Source organism: Lactuca sativa, chromosome 8 (genome assembly GCF_002870075.4).
Source record: "Lactuca sativa cultivar Salinas chromosome 8, Lsat_Salinas_v11, whole genome shotgun sequence".
Taxonomy (NCBI): Eukaryota; Viridiplantae; Streptophyta; class Magnoliopsida; order Asterales; family Asteraceae; genus Lactuca; species Lactuca sativa.
Window position 1 is genome coordinate 270331774 of NC_056630.2, and position 21721 is coordinate 270353494.

General features: G+C 41.5%; 1 non-coding gene across 1 annotated transcript; it reads left to right on the forward strand.

Annotated features, from left to right (window-relative positions):
* Nucleotides 1-3406: 3406 nt before the first annotated feature.
* LOC111883948 (small nucleolar RNA R71) lies at nt 3407-3513 on the forward strand. The gene has a single exon (XR_002847567.1). It is a non-coding gene; the product is annotated as a small nucleolar RNA R71 (small nucleolar RNA).
* The last annotated feature ends 18208 nt before the right edge of the window (nt 3514-21721 follow it).

The window sequence follows — 21721 nt, forward strand, 5'->3', positions numbered from 1 at the left end:
TTAAGTTTCCGTAATCCGGCGAGGACATTTCTAAAATTTATAAAATAATCATTTTGGGCTAAATTCATGAGTTCCTAAGAGGTTTGGACACTCATTAGCATCAATTAAACATATAAGTTTGATTAACTTAACCCAAAAACGACATCGGAACGTTTCGATATACGGCGAGTTATACGGGTAGAATGGGTTTTCGGCGATGAACAACTTCGGGTTGTTACATACACGCTCCTGGATATTAAACAGGTTGAACCATCCCTTGCAAGTAAATTGGAATCCGTCCCTCCAAAAGATTTTTGTTAGGAATTGGGAAATCCTATCAACCAAGCCAACCTCCCTCAACCTCGCCCACTGAATAGTGGGAGCAACAGCAAACTCTCGATTGTAGAGCCATCCCAACCGGGTATTCCATTGCGTGTAAATTTCCCAGGGTGTAGTGGTTGGAATCTCGTAAAATGGATGTAAACTTGCAATCCCAAGAGGTAAGTCTCTTCTAGGTGCCATTTCTGTAAAATCAAGGAGCAAACACAGCCAAAACAACAACCCAACAATTTAGACATAAAGGAAAACAGATAACTGTTCAGTCCCAGGATTCACGTCGTGAATTCGCAATATCAGCAAGCAGAATCGCGACAATGGAGGGTAAATCTACTCAAAATATCAATGGATTTTACTCCTATACCACTTCCAAACACATATCATAAACATTCAAAGGTTATTATGGAACTTTGAGGAATTAATTTCGTCATTTCACCCAATTAACGAACCCTAGGCCCAAGTTCATCTACTAGAGCAAAAACTAAACTTAAGAATCAATAATTATTACCTGTGATGGAAGTATTACGTAAGCACAAAGAAGATTAGGGGAGTTGTCGGCCAAAATCGTAGCAATAGGGACCAAGGGGGGACCAGATTTCGCTTCTACTTCGTGCGGTATAAACAAATGGGGGTCAACTGGTTATTTTAGGGCTTTATTATGTGGTCCCGTGTAATTGAAAATTCACATCGTGAGTTCGCCAAAGATTCACGTCGTGAATCGCATCTAGGCTAAAATTGGGCCATGTACTCACGGATTGATCTTGGGCCTCTTAGTCTAATGGGTTAAACTCTATTATTGAGTATTTATCCGGTTCATTCACGATTCACGTCGTGAATATGGTCTGGAAGGAAAAATTTATACTAAATAAATTTTGGCTTTAAACTAAATTCTCAATTATTACTACTTCCATTTTAGGGTCCCTACATTCAGTGTTTCATTATGTTCTAATCGAGTTGGATGACATGATCTATGTTTTTAAGACTAAAATGCAAAAAGAAAAGAAAAAAAATTACAAACCAAACTCGGGTTGCCTCCCGAGAAGCACTTTTTTTTTCTTGGAGTCTTGAGCTGGACTCCGTGCCTCCTACGTTGAGTCCTCGGAAGAATCCACCACTAGGATCTTTTGTTCCTTGAATCGCCTCTTGTAAGCTTGAACTCGCCTTTTGTACGCCTTCTTTGAATTCTCTTTTTTTAGCTTTGACCTCTTCTTGAATCTTGCGTTTGGTCCCTTTAGTTTCTTCGTTGCACTCCATAGCATCCTTCTTTTCTTTCACCACTGGCTTTGTCACCCTTGAAGTGACCTCCTCTTCATCACTTTTCATCTCCTCATCCTCGCTTACCCAAGAAGGTGGAGTCTTGTAAGCAATGACGTCAACCAAATATGGAACAGATGCTCTTGGTTTTGTTCTTTTGACTTGATGAACTGTCTTGATCTGTTCCTCCATAAGCTTTTATAGTTCTTCTAGTTCATTGTCTTCATTAATTATGAACACCTCTTCTTGAACATGATTCCTTTGGAAGCCATCTTCTATCCCAAAAACTTTTTTTTCAACTCCAACCCTCAAGGTGAGCTTAGATTCGCGAATATCAACCAAAGCTCCAGTAGTGTTAAGTAATGGACGACCAAGGATAATTGGAACATTGGGATCTTCTTTCATATCCAACACTACAAAATCTATTGGAAAAACAAATTTTCCAATTTTTACTAAAATATCCTCCACAATGCCCCGGGGTTGTGTCACTGAACGGTTCGCCATGTGAATAGTCATTCTTGTAGCCTTCATCTTCTGAATTTCCAACTTCTTATAAAATGAATAAGGCATCAAATTAATACTAGCCCCAGAATCGGCTAAAGCATTAACCTTCATTTTGTTACCAAACTCACATGGAAGAGTGAGGCGTTCAGGATCTCCCATCTTCTTAAGTGTCTCTCCCAACGCAGCTTTTGAGCTTTGCCCACTTAGAATCACCTTAGATTGCTTCTTTAATTGTTGGCGAGTATCTATCAAAGCTTGCAGTAATTTCTGATGATCGGGAAATTTTGATAAGGACTCGACAAAAGGAGTATTAATTGGGATACCCTTCACGTGCTTAACAAACTCCAGATGCTCTCTTTCCAGTGGACTAAGGGTAGCTCGGGAAGGAAAAGGCAAAGGCGGCTGATAAACCGAACCAACTACAGAATTTTTTTGTTCATGACGGGCCCACATCGTGAACTTATATGGTTCACGTCGTGAATTCTGGAATTCAGCAGCATCTTGATTTTCGAGCTTCGGCTTCTTCAACTTTGGATCGGGCTGTTGTTGTTCAACTGCTAAGGCTTCTAAGAACTCAGAGATGGCCTCTTCTTTAGTATCTATGGCCATTACATGAGATTCGGCCTTCGTTTCGGGATTTTTCGGGGACAACTTCTCATGAACCAGAGTGGCTAGTTGACCAAATTGTACTTCAAGGTTATTGATGGAGGCTCGCTGATTCTTTATTAAAGTTTGCTCTTCAATAATAGCAGCATCAGTAGCATCGTGTCTCTTTTCCGAAGCTTCCATAAACTTCATCAACATGGTCTCTAGATCAGGTTTCTTCTCAGCTGGTAGCTGCTCCTTTTGATAGAAGCCTCGACCTGTCTGCCTATACTTCTCTTCTTTTTGCTTTTTATACTCTTCATATGGCAGCCACTCCTTCTTTGGTTTCCTCCAGTCTTCATCAAACTTATCCCCACTCGAGTAGCCCACTTGAGCTTTTTTGTTCCCAAACTCATCTAAATGGCAGTCCTTGGTCAAGTGCGGACCACTACACCTCTCGCAACCTACTCTCATGGCATGAATTGACTGGTCCATTTGTGTTATCCTTCGATCCAAATTATTCAGCATAGCCATCACAGCTGATATTTCTTCAGTTTGGGCCCCTCCATCGCCTTTGATTCCATCTTGCCTAGGGTTGTGGTATTCACGAGAGTGCTTCACGAATTCTTCAATCAGCTCCTTGACCTCCCTTGGATTTTTCTTTGTCAAAGGTCGTTGAGAGTCAAGGAGTTGTCTCGTCATAACATTGACCCCATCATAGAAAATCAACATCTCTTGTTGCACATTTAGATCATGTTGCGGGCAATTTCTAAGCAAGCCATTGTACCACTCCCATGCTTCGTATAATGACTCCCCCGGCTGTTGCTCAAAATTGACTATTGCCTTCTTGAGTTTAGCTATCTTGGATGGTGGGCAAAACTGGTCTAGGAATTGCTCACGCATTTGAGCCCAAGTGGTGATTGTTCCCGGTGGAAGTGATTTTAACCACTCCTTAGCTGCTCCCTTGAAAGTAATGGGAAGCATCCTAAGCAAGACGGTGTTTATGTTGACATTTGGGACATTGAAGTAATCTGCAATGTCGTTGACTTCATCTAGATGCTTAAAAGCATCTTCATGATCTTTCCCAAAAAATGGGATATCCTTCAGTGGAGTCAAGATGTGCCCCTTCAACTCGAATGTGGCAGTGGCAGGTATTACGGGTTGGACTAAACTGGGACCCACATCTTCTCGGATCCGCTTCTTGTAAGCTCCCATGGACATCTCTTTAATTGCTGCCATCTCGTTCCTTGGCTCGTTCTCGGGTTCGCTCGTATGTTCTTCAAATTCCGGCTCGGTATCGTATTCGGATTCGGTTTGGATGGGTATTTGATCCAAGTGCTCAAAATTGCTCTTGTGCCTTGAGGATGAACTTGACTCTCCTATCTTCTTTCCCGACTTTCTTGAAAATGCTGACTTTAATTCTTGCAGTGGCGTCTTCTTATCAGTCTTCTTGTGAAGTGCAGCTTCTGGATCTTCAATTGGTGGCACCAAAGGTGTGGTAGATCCTCTGGTCATGAACTCCTGCAACTTGCTAAACTAAAAACGTAAAACTGAACTAAATAAAGAAAATGCTAAAAACTGAAAATCGCAACTTTCACGTCGTGAGTTTATAAAACTTACATCGTGAATTTTGTGACAGAAAACAAAATTTTTGTTATTTGCTAATCAACTAAGCTAATAAACAAAAATAAATAACTAATTATCTTTTTTTGCAGATTTTACTCCACAAAAAGGGTCGATTAATCTAATGCAACTAAATAAACTAAAGTGGCCGTTCCCCGGCAACGGCGCCAAAAACTTGATGTGCACGAAAGTACCCACTAATTTTAATATTTATAACCTAACAAACTTAAACTAACTATGCACTTATAGGCAGTGTACCTAGTCAGATTATAGTATAGCATGGGTAAGTCGGGTGTCGATCACAGGGAATGGTGTTACTAATTAATCTATTTGTTATCAAAATAACCTAATTATTAACATGTTTATAAAGGGTTTTATCTGATTTTACAAGATCAGACGAACTTAACTCAAATTCAATCAATAAGTAAAAACAGACTCTTGTCTAGTTTGAATCAACTTCTTCCTTATGTCTAACTAATAATTATGGATTATCTAGTTAGTTTTAATTGTATTAGTAATTTAACTCAAACTTTACCAATAATTAACTAATTCATGTCAAACTATGTATGGTCACACACAATTAAACACAGAACCAATTATGAATATGAATATGCTATGAAAGATTTATTATGCAAACGCAATTATAGTCACAATCCACGTTCTCTAACACAACTAAGTCTATTTACTCTAGTTACTAACTAAGATTGGTAATTCCTAGCTCTAACAATTCAATGTTCACTAAATCATTAGGTAAACAAGTTCGTGCAGTTAATGGTCACTAAGCTACACAGAACATGAAATCAAGGAATTAGAGAAACAAACACAAGCATGATAGGTAACTATAAATCAAACACAAGCAATTCACCAACTTAATAAATCCATAAAAATTCAGCTATTCATAAGTTGGAAGCTTCATCTAGCTAAACAAGAGTAGCTAGATTCAACTGCTCTTAATAGCAACTAACACACTAACACAAATCAAAGTATAATGAAACATGTTCATAGTTAACAAATAAATAAACTAAATTATGGACCTTCACTCTTTTGGTGTTGGAAGCCTTTCCCATAACTTTTCTTCTACTTAAAATCGCCTTCTGGAACTCCTTTCTCTAGCCAAAAGTCCCCTTTATTCATAATGGTCAAGGGTTTATATAGTTGTTGATTTTTACAAATTCACGTCGTGAATAATAAGATATTCACGTCGTGAGTTTCAGATAACCGTGCCCGTCAAGGATTCCTTCACCCGCGTACATATCTTCTAGAACCAACTCTCACGTCGTGAATCTTCCAGTTCTCACGACGTGAAAATGCTTTTTTTTTCCAGATTTTCTTCTCCTTTACTCTTTTAACTCCCAAAGTTTCTTCCTTTAACGCTTTTAGTCCCTTTTCTTCAAAATGTCTTCGTTTTGGCTGCAAATAACATTTAAGCCCATAAGTACCATTATTCTAAACAAATTAACAACTTATTAATAAAAATGTACTTAAATATTGCGTAAAAATAGATATAAATATGGCAATATCAGATATATCGTAGTCTATGTAAAAATTCTAGTTTAATTTCCTATCTATGTGAAGACTTTTGGATCTGTTAAGTCTTGATAGGTCGTAATTCTGTCAAAATTTTCCCATTTTGGTATGATGTAAGACCTACTTCTAGGTCGTTTTTCCCGAACTTGTTACATCTGTAATACCAGTATTGTTGACAAATATCTGATCTCATGGAAATTATTATCCAATTGCTATCATCTTTCTAGTACTATATCTATCTACATTCAATCATACTATTCCATTGTTTTGTTGGGCTATGGAGAGTTAGTCCATGAGTCACTCTCATCATTTCTCTCTATTAAATTCTTACCAAAATCTTCATCTTTGTAAACTTTTAGTTAAAAGATGCCTCTGCACCGATCAACGAGACGCGATCCTCGGGTAACTCCAATACCACCACCACCCCCTTCACAAATCGATATAGCAGCTCTAAATGCTACAGTAGCCGCGGCTATAGCAACAACCATGGCTCAATATCACTCTACCAGTACCAGTAAAAGTGGAACACATGTTCAATCTACTCAAGGTAAGGTCCCCGTGCGCTATAGAGAGTGCTCCTAGAAGGACTTCACTAATTGCAAGCCAAAGTCCTTTAAAGGGACTGCCAGAGTCATTTCCCTCTCGCAATGGTTCGAAAAGACAGAGTCGATCTTCGAGATCTGCTCATGCAAAGAAGCGAGCAAAGTCAAATTTGTTGCTTGCACCTTCGAGGAAAAAGCCCTGACGTGGTGAAATAGCCATGTCAAGTCACTAACTCTATTAGTGGCAAATTCTATGGGTTGTTAAGCTCTAAGATAGCTCATGATTGAAGAATACTACACGAGGGGCGAAATCCAGAAATTAGAACAAGAACTATGGAGCCTAACCATGAAAGGATCTAACATAGTTTCCTATACCGCCAGATTCTACGAGCTAGTGGCCCTATGTCCCAACATGGTTCACACGGAGGGAAAGAAAATAGAGAGGTACATCTGGGGACTGGTGCCTCCATTCAAAGGGAATGTCTTGGCTTCAAACCCCACTACATTTGATAGTGCCAAGCGGTTGGCACAACGACTCATTGACGATGGGGTCCGTACCCCGTCAACAACAACAACCCTAGCCATCTCAGGACCCTCCAAAGCCGATGATAACAAGCGGAAATTCTAGGATGACAAGAAGAAGCAGAAAGTTGCCAAAAAGCAGCAGGTCGTGGCGGTTCATGCTGCGATAGCACCTGCCGCCGCTGCTCCTGTAAAACAGTACGCGTGGAGTTTACTGAAGTGCAACAAATGCAACTTCTACCACACTGGACCCTGCCAGGAAATGCAGTGTTCTAACTGCAACAGAAAGGGGCACACCGCCCGTTTCTGCAAAGCTCCGGCAAGGCCAATCAACCAAGTCCCCAGCACAGGTTTGGGCCAGGCTTGCTACGGTTGTGGCGAAGTGGTCCACTACAAAAGGAACTTCCCGAAGGCAGGGAATGCCGGTGGCGTAGCAAGAGTTTTGGCTATAGGCCACGAGGAAGCAGTTGCCAACCCCATATTGGTCACTGGTACGTTTCTCCTCGATAACTCTTATGCATGCATACTGTTTGATAGTGGAGCGGAGAGGAGCTTCGTGAACCAAAAATTTGCCCACTTACCTAAGAAAAAATCACGAACACTTAAAGATCCATTCACTGTATAAATGGATAACAGAAAGACTGAGAGCACTAGCAGTATATACATAGTATGTACTTTAACTCTAGATAGCTATGCATTTTCAATCGACCTCATGTCGGTCTCAATCAAAAGTTTCGACATCGTTATCGACATGGATTGGTTGAGTCTACATCGTGCCGACATCATGTGTTATGAAAAGGTTGTTCGCCTTAATCTGCCGTCTGGCGAAACTCTAGTAGTCTGTGGCGACAAACCTGACACGAACCTTCATATCATCTCGAGTATTCAAGCCCAGAAGTTCTTGCAAAAGGAATGCCGCGCATTCCTTGCTCATGTTGTTGATGTGAGCCAAGAGATGAAGGACATTAAGAACATCCAAGTACTACACTATTTTCCCGACATTTTTCTAGAAGAACTACCAGGATTACCTCCATAACGTCAAGTTGAGTTCAGACCATGATTACCTCCACAACGTCAAGTTGAGTTCAGAATCGACATAGTTCCAGGGATGCAGAGATGCAAGAACTATCCAGTTAATGAACTTCTCAGCAAGGGCTTTATAAGACCAATTTTCTCACCTTGGGGAGCTCTGGTCTTGTTCGTCAAGAAGAAAGACGAATCGTTTCGTATGTGCATCGACTACAGAGAACTGAACAAGCTTACCATTAAGAATCCTTACCCTCTGCCACGCATAGATGATTTGTTCGACCAACTTCAAGGGGCGAACTACTTTTCAACGATAGATCTGAGATCCGGGTATCACCAGTTATGGGTGCTTGAGGAGGATGTTCTGAAGACAGCCTTACAAACTCGTTACGGACACTACGAGTTTGTAGTGATGTCATTCGGATTGACCAATGCGCCCGCAGTATTCATGGACTTAATGAATCGGGTATGTCGTCCTTACCTAGATCAGTTCGTCATTGTCTTCATTGATGACATACTTATCTACTCTCGTAGTAAGGAAGATCATAGTAAGCATCTACGTCAGATCTTGGAAACATTACGATCAGAGAAGCGCTACGCAAAGTTCTCTAAATGCGAGTTTTCGATCTGAAGAGTCAAGTTTTTGGGTCACGTTATTAGTGAAGAAGGAATTCATGTAGACCCTTCCAAAATCAAAGCCATTGAGAACTGGTCAGCACCGAAGATGCCTATAGAAATTCATCAATTTCTAGGCCTCGCTGGCTACTATCGTAGGTTCATTCAGAACTTCTCTCGAATTGCGAAAGATCTTACGACTTTGACCCAGAAGGGAGTTGCCTTCGACTGGGAAGAGAAGCAAGAGAAAGCGTTCCAAAAACTGAAAAGAGCCTTATGCACCGCACCGATACTATCCCTCCCAAAAGGAATAGAAGACTTCGTGGTCTATTGCTATGCATCCAATCAAGGGCTCGGCTGTGTTCTGATGCAACGAGGTAAGGTCATCGCCTATGCCTCAAGACAGCTGAAGACACACAAGGTCAACTACACCACACACGATCTTGAGTTAGGAGCAATTGTGTTTGCTCTGAAGATCTGGAGACACTACCTATACGGTACGAAGAGCACTATCTTTACAGACCACAAAAGCCTACAACATATATTCGAACAGAAGGATCTCAACATGAGACAACGATGGTGGGTCAAGCTACTCAGTGATTACGAATGCAGAATTCGTTATCAACCCGATAAGGCTAACGTAGTAGCTGACCCCCTAAGTCAGAAAGAATACTCTAGTCGTAGAGTCAAATCATTGACTATGACTATCCATTCACAATTGTCCACACAAATTAAGCAGGCTCATCTCGACGCTTTGAAACCTGAAAATGTGGCGAGTGAATCCCTGAGAGGGATGGATAAGAACTTGAAAGTCAAGGGTGGCGAAGCCTTATACTTCATGGGTCGGATCTGGACACCGAAACACGGTGGTTTCAGAGACTTGGTCATGACCGAAGCGCACAACACTCGATATTCCGTCCACCCAGGTTCAGATAAGATGTATCTGGATCTTAAAAAGTTATAATGGTGGCCTAACATGAAAGCAGAGATTGCTACCTTCATGAGTAAATGCCTTACTTGCGCAAAGGTTTAGGTCGAATACCAGAAACCATCAAGTTTACTTCAACAATCGGAGATACCTGAATAGAAGTGGGAGCGGATCATGATGGACTTCATAACCAAGGTGCGCAAGACTATGGGTGGTCTCGATACCATTTGGGTGATCGTAGACAGGTTAGCAAAGTTCTCACACTTCCTGCGCATCAAAGAAACTGACAAGATGGAAAAGCTAACAAGAACATACATTAGAGAGATAGTACGACTGCACGGTGTTCCCATATCCATTACCTCTAATAGAGATATTATTCATTTTGAGGTTCTGGCAGTCGCTACAAAGTTCCCTAGGAACTAGGTTGGACATGAGTACAGCCTACCATCGACAAACCGATGGACAAAGTGAGAGAACTATCCAAACCTTGGAAGATATGTTGTGAGCCTCTGTGATCGACTTTGGGAAGGCATGGGATACTCATTTACCCCTTGTCGAGTTTTCCTACAACAACAGTTATCACACGAGCATAAAGGTTGCTCCATTTGAAGCCCTCTATGGCCGAAAGTGCAGATCCCCTCTGTGCTGGGCTCAGGTGGATGACACCCAGTTAGCTAAAGGACAAGTTCCTAAAAGCACTCTCATATGTCCGGAGATCATTTGGGAAACGACAGAGAAGATAATTCAAATCCGTGAACAATTGAAAGCCTCAAGAGACCGATAGAAAAGCTACGCAGACAAACGAAGGAAACCATTGCAATTCCAGGTGGGAGACCGCGTTCTTTTGAAAGTCTCACCCTAGAAGGGCTTGATACGCTTTAGAAAGTGTGGGAATCTCAATCCAAGATACATAGGGCCTTTCGAGATTCTCTCTAGAATTGGAAAAGTGTTGGGCTGAAGATTCGTTTGAAGATTGTGTCATTGGGCTCGGCTGTTAGTCCATTATTTTTGTACTCCGGTTTTGGGCCTGTCCATACCGTGAGCTTGCTAGGTTACTATATAAGTATATGCTTGCATGCATATTAGGTTAATGATTGAACGATTGATCTAGACGATTACAATAGCATTACAGTTTCTTTTATCGTTCTTGTAAACCTCCAACCCTCTGCAGTTGATGTTCTTGATCGAGCTCTTCTGAGGGTTTATTTTATAATCATTCGACTTGTTTGATTCATCGTTGAGTTGTTCTTTATTTCTCATTCGTTCTTACTGTTTAAATATTTATTCACCTGTTTAAGATCTAATCGATCTTCAAGATTAAGTTTTAATCTCATCAATTGGTATCAGAGCAGGAGGCTGTGTAATCGATACACATCTTTTCTGTGAAAAGGTTTTAATTAGGGTTTTTCCGCAATTACTAATATTTATTGAGCCGTCATCTCATTATTGACGTATCTTGATATTTATTGTTTTGCCCTAATCTGAGTTATTACAAGTCTGATCTTTTAACAGGTTTTTTCGATCATAATGGACGAATCGCAATCAAATCCTATCAATATTTCCAACAGCATCGGTTCGACGACGAAGATTCCAATCCTATATACCCATGATTATGAAGTCTGTGCGCATCACTTCGAAGACTACGTTATAGGATCTGAGGATAATGGATACCTCATATGGGAAGCAATCATTAATGGACCTTTTTCTCATTCTGCAACGTCAAGAATTGTTAAAACTCAAAAGGAGTATAACGATTTGCTGAAGGATGTCAAAGATATTGCACAAGATGAAAAGGATAAATTCCAGTGTAATATCAAGGCGTTAAGATTGATAAGATTCGCCCTTCAGTCCGACACCTTCAGGTTCGTCAGCTCATGCACGACGGCAAAGGAAGTTTGGGATAGACTTCGCGAACTGTACTCTACAGACGAGGATCTTGAACATTCTATCCAAACCTTGCTCTTATCTGAGTTTGGAGAATTCAGGCAAGGAGCTGAAGAAACCGTGACCCAGACGTTCGATCGCTTCAATCATCTTCTCAACAGGATGATCAAACATGACATTGAAAGGAAGCTTATCGAGCAGAAGGTTACATTCTTAAATGGTCTAAGGTCAGAATGGAGAGCAGTGGTGTCAACAGTCAAAGCCCATGAGCAGTTTAAATCATATTCTTTGGCAAAACTGGTGGGTATTCTCAAGTCTCAGGAGAAGATTGTGCTGCAGGAAAAGAACGTTGTTTCAAGCCTAGGTTCTCTGGCCCTCCTGTCAAAAAGTAAAGCTGTGATGGAGGATGAAGACTTCAACTTGGAGGAGTATGACCTCACATCTGAGGATTATGCTATGATAGTGTCTAACCCCAAAAGGTTCATAAAGAAGAGATTCCCCAGCAACAAAAACCAAAACTGGCAGGGGAGTTACAGTTCAGAAAAGGTTAATAATGAACCGAAGGTTGAAGAGCCTAAGAAGGAACCGAAAGCAGATGGTGATTTAGGAGTAAGCTGTTACTACTGTGGAGGGAAAAATCACTATGCTAAGGATTGTGTCCTCAAAAAGATGGCTGAAAAAGATGAGGAAAAGGATAAGGAAGCTTTTCTACAGAAAAAGCTTGATGAGATGAGGAAGAAGAAATCTACCGCTAACCCTTCCATGAATGCTCTTATTGTGCAGGGTTCGGTTGCTGATGACGAGTTCGGTGGAGTTGAAGTTTGGTCAACCGACTCAGAAGACGATGAAGTGAGGAAGCCTTCGCATGGAAAGGCTTGTGTGGAAAAGGAGGAAAGCAGTGGAGGACGGTGCTTGATGGTGTCCGATGTATCTCAGATGAGGGGATACAACACTGATGGAGGAAGCGATGAACCGAAGGAACAGCAGGACATGTGCTTTACGGCCAAACCGCTCAGCATGCAGTTCAACGAGCTCGATGAACTGATCAAGAAGGTACAATCAGTTTTCGTTTCATTTAAAGTACCACAATCCTCATATGAGAAAGAACTAAAAAATGTTAATACAAGAATTTCTCATCTAGATAGTAGTTTAACTCAAACTCGAGTCACCAATTCTAACCTAACTGATCAATTAAGCAGGGTGTCGTCGAAGAGTGAGGAGCGGCGCATGTGGATCGAGTTAAAGGAGTCTGAATTAGTTAAAATAAAAGACGAAAACATTTATTTACAAAGAGACAATTTAAAGTTGTTAAAACAGCAGAATGTTTTTTGTTTAATTGCAAAACGTCTTTATTCTAATACTACTCAGCTTCACTTGGACTGTGAAATAGGTCAAAAGATCCATCGCATAATTTTTCCCTTCCTTGAGTTTAAGGAGGATGAAATCGATGCCGAAGCTTATAATTGTGAGAGTGTGATATCATCTGATGACGTCAATCCGACCTACATGTATGGACTGGACAAAATAGAATCTTTCATTAAATCCAAGGACCACAAGAACATGCTTAAAAATCTTTTGGATGAAAATGATAGACTTAAACTGAGAACCGAAACCATACAAAAAATTGACTCTTTAAACTCCAACTTGAGCTCAGAAAACAAAATTGATGTTGAAAATGCATCTGAGCTTAATGAGGACGACAACATGAGTGAAATTTCTGTAGAGGACACGGTTGACTGCTCAGAATTTGTAAAAAACGAACCTGAAAACAACAAGAATCTAATTTCTGAAAATTTAGTGGAGTTCGCTCGATTGTCCCAACAAAAGTCCCCGATCTTAGTAGAGAAAGCGGTTGTATATCAAAAGGTCCAGACCACTCCAAATCAAGTGTACAAGGTCAATGGAGTAACCAAACATCAGACAGCTGAACTCACATCTATTGTAAACGAAGATAATGCTGGTGGATGTGATGAGTTCTTCTGGTCAGCACCAATCGATAATGCAGATGAAACGGTAGGCTTGTCAGAAAGGACTTCATGGATTAGTAAAGGTAGATACAAACCAGAACCTCTGAACAAGCCAGATAATTTCGATGTGCCAAGTACTAGTGGTACGAAAGACATTCCTCAAGAGAATGGAAGTTCGGCAAAAGAAGACATTCCTTCTAGTTCCTCAGTTCAAAGTGAAACTCCCACAGCTCAAAGTGAACCTGCTAAGGAGAAACCGAAAAGGAAAGCCAATATTCATCATCAACCGAAGCAGATGAGGAATCTGAAATGTGAAAGGAACCAGAGATACAGGAAGAATCTCTCTGAAAGGAAACAATTCTGGCAATCCCAGAATGCATATTTCTCACATCAAGACAAGAATCTGAAGTTTGAGAACAATCCTGTCAAAAAGCATGAGAGCCACAACCGAAAGCCAAGGTTCGGTTCAGAAGAGAATACCAACCGAAACCAAAGGTTCGGTTCTGAGAAAGACTCCAACCGAAAGCAGAGGTTCGGTTCTGAGAATGACTCCAACCGAAAGCATAGGTTCGGTTCAGAGAACTGCTTCAACCGAAAGCAAAGGTTCGGTTCTGAAGTTAAAAGAGATCAAAACTCTAAGGTCAGTCCCACCAATGATCAAAAGCAAAAGGGTCACCTAGAGTCTCCAATCAAGAAGTCATCTCAATCTAAGTCCATTCCTTCTCATTCATCTAATTCTTCTAATTCTTCCAATTCATCTCCATCTAGCTCTAAAGCTCATTCTGTTCATTCCCAAAAATCTCATTCGTCAGCTGAACAAAAAGGCAAACAGAAGGTTGATGCATCCAAACCAGAGTCTAAACCGAACGCACCTAATCCTAATAAAATCAAAGTTTTTACCATTAAAAGGAAAGATGAAACAACACTTATAAAACGAACATATCTTGTTGACATCTCTCTTACTATTCCTGTTCCCATGAAAAGCTCACAAGGACCCAAGAAACTTTGGGTTCCTAAATCTGCTTAACTTTTGCAGGTTATAAGTGACGAGCAGTTCGACGAAGAATGGTACATCGATAGTGGCTGCTCGCGTCACATGACAGGGAGGAAAGAGGAGCTTCGGGAATACAGATCTCTTTCAAATGGTGGCAACGTCAAGTTTGGAAACAATTCTTTCGGCACCATAAAGGGATACGGAATGATAACTAATGGTGATTTTACAATAAGGAAGGTGGCATATGTGGAAGGACTCCAACACAACCTCATCAGTGTATCTCAACTTGTTGGAGGTACAGGTCTCAAAGTCTCATTCGACGATGAAGGTTCTGAAATCATTGAGAAGAAGACAAAGAAAGTAATACTCAAGTCGGAACGCAAGGCTGCAATGTTTCCTCTAAATCTTAAACCCATCAAAGGAAACCCAGCTATATGCCTGTTATCAAAAGCTCAATCTGACGAAAGTTGGTTGTGGCACCGAAGACTCTCTCATCTCAACTTCAAAGATATTAACAAACTTGTCACTGGAGGTCATGTTCGAGGCCTTCCACTGCTCAAGTTTGACAGAGATCATTTGTGTGCTGCATGCGAAATGGGGAAGCAGAGTCGTCAAAGTCATCCATCTATAATTAACACAAAAGTTGTTGAACCACTCGAATTACTTCATATTGATTTGTGTGGTCCATCATCTATCGAAAGCATCGGTGGTAGCAAGTATATTCTTGTTATTGTTGATGACTTTTCACGATTTACATGGGTGTTATTTCTAAAGCTCAAATCTGAAGCGACTCATAAGCTGAAATTGTTCATCAAGCAAATTGAAGTACAGCTCAAGAAGGTCGTTCGCAACATCAGGAGCGACAACGGTCTGGAATTCAAGAACAGGGAATTTGAAGAATTTCTAGCACAAAGGGAATAAGTCACAACTTCTCAGCTCCCTACACACCTCAACAGAACGGAATTGTCGAAAGACGAAACCGATCCTTGTGTGAAGCTGCCCGAACTATGCTAGGTTTCGCTTCCTTACCTCTTTATTTTTGGGCTGATGCTATTTCTGCTGCTTGTTTTACACAGAACAGGTCCTATCTCAACAAGCGATTCACGCTCACACCTTATGAGATTCTCAACAACAGGAAGCCCAATGTGAAATTTTTCCATGTGTTCAGCTCACGGTGTTTCATCTTTAACTCTAAAGAGCACCGCAACAAGTTTGATGTCAAAGCCAACGAGGGAATGTTTCTGGGCTACTCTCTCACATCCAAAGCATACAGAGTCCTCAACAAGCGTTCAAGAAAAATCGAAGAAACATATTACATGACCTTTGACGATAGCTATGTCAAAAAGCTACAGGCCAAAGAAGATACTGCCGGGGAAATCTTTCCTCAAACTGGCCAAGTCACAGTCTCGATCGCTAATCTATTCGAGAAGTTTATGTAGCTATTTGACGAACCAGAGAAAGCTACTCTCTCAGAAGCAGGAGCAGCAGACAACAAGGTAGACCGTATGAAGCAAATTGTCGAAGAAGCTGCCAAGAGAATGAACGAAGGAGGATTGAATTCTGATGAACCTCCATCCAACGATGCTTCAGTTGAGGGGGAGCCAAGCTCATATGCTGAGGGGGTGCCATGCTCTACAACTGCAACCGAAAGTACTTCTTCAACCGAAAGTGCTTTACCAACCGAAGGTGCATCAACGCTTGAATCCCAAGCACCACAAAAAACCTCAGAACCTCAAGTTTCTCCAAATATTCCAGAAAGCTCATCTATCGAGGGGGAGCAAGCTGATATGACGATCGACTATGAAAGCCAATCCGAGCCAGAAGAAATGATCAACGCTGAACTAGACCCCACCTTTGATCCAAACTACCCTCCTCTTGTCAAATGGACCAGAGATCATCCTATCTCTCAAGTGGTTTGTGATGTCTCTGAAAACGTCCTGACCCGATCACAACTAAAGGCAAAGCAGACATCCTTATTTTCAAAGGTTGAGTTTTGTATGTTTAACTCATTCGTATCAAAACTTGAACCGAAGACAGTTAACACTGCTCTCGATCACTCCGATTGGGTTCAAGCAATGCAAGACGAACTGAACGAATTTGAAAGGAACAAAGTCTGGCGCCTGATTCCAACTCCTCCAGATGCCTCGGTTGTTGGTCTCAAATGGGTCTTTAGGAATAAAATGGACAAGGAAGGGAATGTAATAAGGAACAAGGCTCGTCTAGTGGTAAAGGGATATTGTCAGGAGGAAGGCATCGATTATGAAGAGACTTTCGCCCCTGTAGCTAGGCTAGAATCTGTAAGAATCTTTCTTGCTTACGCTGCCCACAAAAACTTTGAAGTTTTCCAAATGGACGTCAAGTGTGCATTTCTTAATGGAGAACTCGAAGAAACCGTGTATGTGGAGCAACCTCCGGGGTTTGTGAATGAAAAATATCCGAATCATTGCTACATTCTGGATAAAGCTGTGTATGGCCTCAAACAAGCTCCGGGAGCCTGGTATGAAACGCTAACTAAATTCTTAAAGATGTCTAAATTCAAACAAGGTTCGGTTGACCCAACCTTCATTCGCAAAAAGGAAGGTAACCACCTTATGATAGTTCAAATTTATGTCGATGACATCATCTTTGGCTCAACGAATCCCAGCCTAACAGCTGAATTCAGAAAGCTGATGGAGACTAAATTTGAAATGAGCTCAATGGGTCCTATTAACTTTTTCCTTGGATTAAATATTAGACAGGGACCCGAAGGCATCTTTATCAATCAGGAAGCTTACACGAAGACACTCCTAGCAAAGTTTGGTATGATGGGAGACTCCAAAGTCAAAGTCCCAATGGCATTCGGCACCAAGCTAACCCCATCCCTAGACAAACCAGCCGTTGATATCACGCTCTATCGGCAAATGATTGGCTCACTAATATATCTTACTGCTAGCAGGCCTGACATCATCTTCTCTGTATGTTACTATGCTAGATTTCAGGCAAACCCACGTGAACCTCACATGCTTGCAGTGAAGAACATTCTACGCTATTTGAAGCGAACTGCCTCCTTAGGTCTATGGTATCCTTCCAACTCAGGATTTTTCGTTCAAGCCTATTCAGATGCAGACCTTGGAGGATGTGGACTCGACAGAAAAAGCACCACTAGCGGCTGTCAATTCCTTGACGGGAAGTTGGTTAGCTGGCAATCCAAGAAACAAACGTGCGTGTCGTTGTCTACTGCCGAAGCGGAATACATTGCCGCTGCATCCTGCACTTCTCAAGTGATTTGGATCCAGAGTCAACTTCGAGACTATGGACTCAATATGAAGAAGATCCCACTATATTGTGACTCTGAAAGTGCAATTAGGATCTGTCATAACCCAGTGCAACACTCTAAAACCAAACACATAGCACTGAGGTATCACTTCATCAAAGATCACGTGGAAGATGGAAACGTCGAAGTTCATTTCGTAAGAACCACTGATCAACTGGCTGACGTCTTTACCAAAGCTCTTCCTGAAGCATCATTCAATAGAATATTGCAAGGGCTAGGTATGATGGAATCAGAGTCAGTACCTCAAACTACCTCTCAACCTCAAACGTAAGAAGCGAAACTGACCGAACGTTCGGGTTCGGTTAAATCATCTGACTCGCTCATCACCACAAAGGTAGTTTTCTTGGTTGTATATTTCTTGTACAAAGTTGTTTATCTTATTATTAAAAGTATTTTCTGATTGCGTGTCTAAATTCGTTGGTTTTTTAAAATTTTCCAAAACCGAAACCTACCGAAGGTTCGGGTTTGGTTTTTCAAAATTTTGTTGAACCGAAACCAACCGAACGCTCGGGTTCGGTTTTTCAAAATTTTCTTCAACCGAATGCTCGGGTTCGGTTTTTTAAACTTTTCCCAACTGACCCAACTGAACGTTCGGGTTCGGTTACCAAATTTTTCAAAAGTTTTTTTTAAGTCTATTTTTTCTTGCTTATTTTTTTTAATTTTTTTTTAATTTATCTATTTCAAAAACTCCAAAAATAATTTTTTTCTTTTAATTTTGTTTGTGTGATTGTTCATTAATGGGGATATAATTATTGGATTACTTAAGTGTCCCTAGAAGCATGCTGCTGTATGTGTCTCAAGCCTCATAAGATTCTGAATAAAAGCCTTCATGACCTGGTATTAACAAACCTTGTCTTCCCAATAAGGCTACGACATTTATTCTAATCGTGAGCTACCTCACTCTCTTCTCACATGAGTTAAGAGTTTTTCTGTTTGGTCCTTATTTTCGCAGCAGAGGTACTTTAATTTCTTACACCATCTCCATTACATTTCTCCAGTATATTCGTTTCATCAACGTAACCCTTGAGACTCTCAGAAATTACCACTGAGGTTTATGGTTACACAACATCTGTGTTTGTGATCTTAGTTTCGTGTCACTACGAGCTGAGTGAAACCCAAAATTCAACACCTAACGAATTGACGGTGAACAATTAATTTGCTCAAGTTTTCACCAACGAATTGACGGATGTATCCTACTGAAATCTCAATTTTTTTTGTGTGATTCCTATGAAATTGTTAAAAACCATAACATTTCTTCCCTTGGGATCCAGTTTTTAATTTTTTTGAGATTTTATCTTTTCCAAGCTATTTAAAATTAATTCCTACCTACTTGTTCAACAGACTACACCGGTCTCACAAGTACTTTGTTCACTTTCTTTCTTATTTCAAGATTAGAATTGCTGAATCAAAGCGAAAGCCTCCTTTACTTAGCCTAATTAAAAGAAGCCTTTCAACATTTATTCATAAATGTTTGATCGTAATTCAACAGGAATCCACATAAACACTTTAAGGTCTCTCTTGATCTTGAAGGAAGAGATTCGTACCCGGGATCACTTGTTTCGTGTCTTTATTGACATCACATTTATTCCTTAAAAGAGTTGCTTTATTCCTTTTTTTTTTACACTCTTAGCACGAAAATCTTTGATCTTCCAAAATTCCGTTACTAATTATTACAGGCTGTATTATTGCTTTGGTGGTTAATTATGAAGCTGTGGTCAAAAATAATCCACGTGGGTATCTAATTCAAAAGATGCCATTTAAAAGATAAGACGAAAGGTTGCTGACTCGGCGGGAGTTAAAAGGATTGAATTTCAAACGACGGTAAAAATGGGGCGCGTGTGGATTTGAAACGCCCATACTTTTACTGACATCATGGACGCGTGTGCGAATTTCAAGGGATTTCTCTCTGGCACTTAAAGGCGCGTGAAGATTTGAAACGGTTTTCTTCTGAAACGGCGCTTGTTGGGTGGCATGATCCTAGGAATCTGACACTCTCTCTCCTACGTGATCATCGCATAGAAGATTTGAAACGATTTTTCTCTCTCCATTCCCTCACTATAAAAGGCAGTCTACACTCTTATTTACCTTTTTACTGCTTCCGGATTTTCTAGAGAGCAAAAACTCCCAAAAGCTTCACTGTTCATCTTCTTCTTCTACTACCTTCAACAATGGCAGAATCATCCTCAGTCCATGCTACCTCCCACATCCTTCCTATTCGTCCTCAACAATGCTTGGTGATCGATCTTAACCCTCTGGCGTACGACTCCTACATGTCGCCGATCATCGAGTGCCTGAAGTACTCCCAAATCGCTCCGGCTCTCTCCAGGATTGAGTCTGTGCCCATGGCGACTCTCTCGCAGGTTTATGCGACTGCCTATTACGACAAAGCAGTCGAGCGGGTGTTCTTCGAGGTTGCTGAACACAAGACCTCTGTTTCTCGACAACGTTTATGCACAATGCTAGGGTTGGCTGTTGACCCATCGAGAATAAATCCGGAGACGATTCTGGTTGGGCATTTGTATAGCATGTTTTACAATATGGGGTAGACGGAGGTCCTCACCTCCGTCGCAAAGTTCAAGAAATCTTGTTTGCCGCCACAGTGGAACGGCATGTTCACAGTCCTCTTCAAGGGCTTATCAGAACGGAGCTCAGGATCCGATGGCGCTAGTCGACTTTTCTTGTCGATCATGTATGCAGTTTACAACGGGGTCAACTTAGATTTTGGGTTGGTCCTCTGGCAACAGCTCATCCAGAGCCTTTCTTCTTCATCACGACATTCTGTGGTGTCGTATGCCCGGTTCTGGACTCTAATCATAAAGTGGGCAATGGATAAGTTTGATATTCCCACTGCTGCTGGTGCATCGATGTCTTCAATCGGTACGTTTCATACCAAGAAGATCATCGTCTCAGATGCATCTAAATTCTCGTTCATTGGCTCTATTCCGGAGACGATGTATGGCGACGTTCCCTCTGACAACAGGCTAATCCGGACGATCAAGGAGTTCAGGGCAACTGGACCTAGGGACCTTACACCGGAAATGCTGAAGTCCATCCATGATGCTGACAAACCGGTGAACAGGGGCAAAAAGGCGGACAAAGGGAAGCAAGTGACCAAAGCTGCTAAAGGTCCTTCTCCCAGGAAGAGGAAACAAACGAAACCTGCCCAGTCACCGCAGCCGAAGAGGAGGAAGACTCAACCGAAGAGAAAACTTCTTATCCCTTCCTCTTCGAGTGACTCAGAAAACGAGAGTTCGGGTTCGGACGGCTCTCAACGAGGCAAATCCCCTCAAAGAGGCAACACACCACCTCGCTCACCTACCCCAGAGATAGAACTTCATAATTCACCAGTTCCTTCACCTCCTCAAACCATCCCTACTTCCATTCCGACCATAATCCCCACTACCACTATTCCTCCAACCTCTTTCCCTATACCACCACCCATTTTCACAGATACCACCACACCCACTACAAAGGTTACAACCAACGTATCTGATACGGGGGTTCATACCACTACAACCGAAACACCACCCGTAACCGAACCACCTCAAACTGAAACCCAGCATACAACCGAACCTATCCATACTCAACCACCACCCGAAACTACCCCACCCAACACTCAACCTGAACCTACCCAAACCACCACACCCCCAGCTTCACCACCCCCACCATCTCCAGATCATGCCTCTGATGGAGATAACCCGTTTCTTGGCGGTGAAAACATGACCTTCGATTCGGTCTATTTTAGTCCGTTTCAGGTTCAAAGTGACGAAGAGGATGATGCTCCAGTGACAAAGAAACATCTGAAGGAGCTAAATGAGAAGGTTGATCTGCTTCTTGCGTCATCCACAAACTCTCAATCATCTCTCTCTGAAGCCGCTCTTCAGAAGATTGTTGATGCCTTCTCCAGGGCTCAGCATGATTCGGTAGCTTCAGCCACTGCCGCCATAGACGCCTCCACAAAAGCATGTGAGGCTGCGACCGAAAAAGTCGATAAACTATTCTCAGACGCTTCTTCTCTGTTGAAGTCCCTACAGGAGAGCGCTGATGCCACAAAGACAACTTTGGAACCAATAGTTCAGCAGTTGGCCAAGTTTGTCTCAACGAAGTTACAGTCATTCGCTT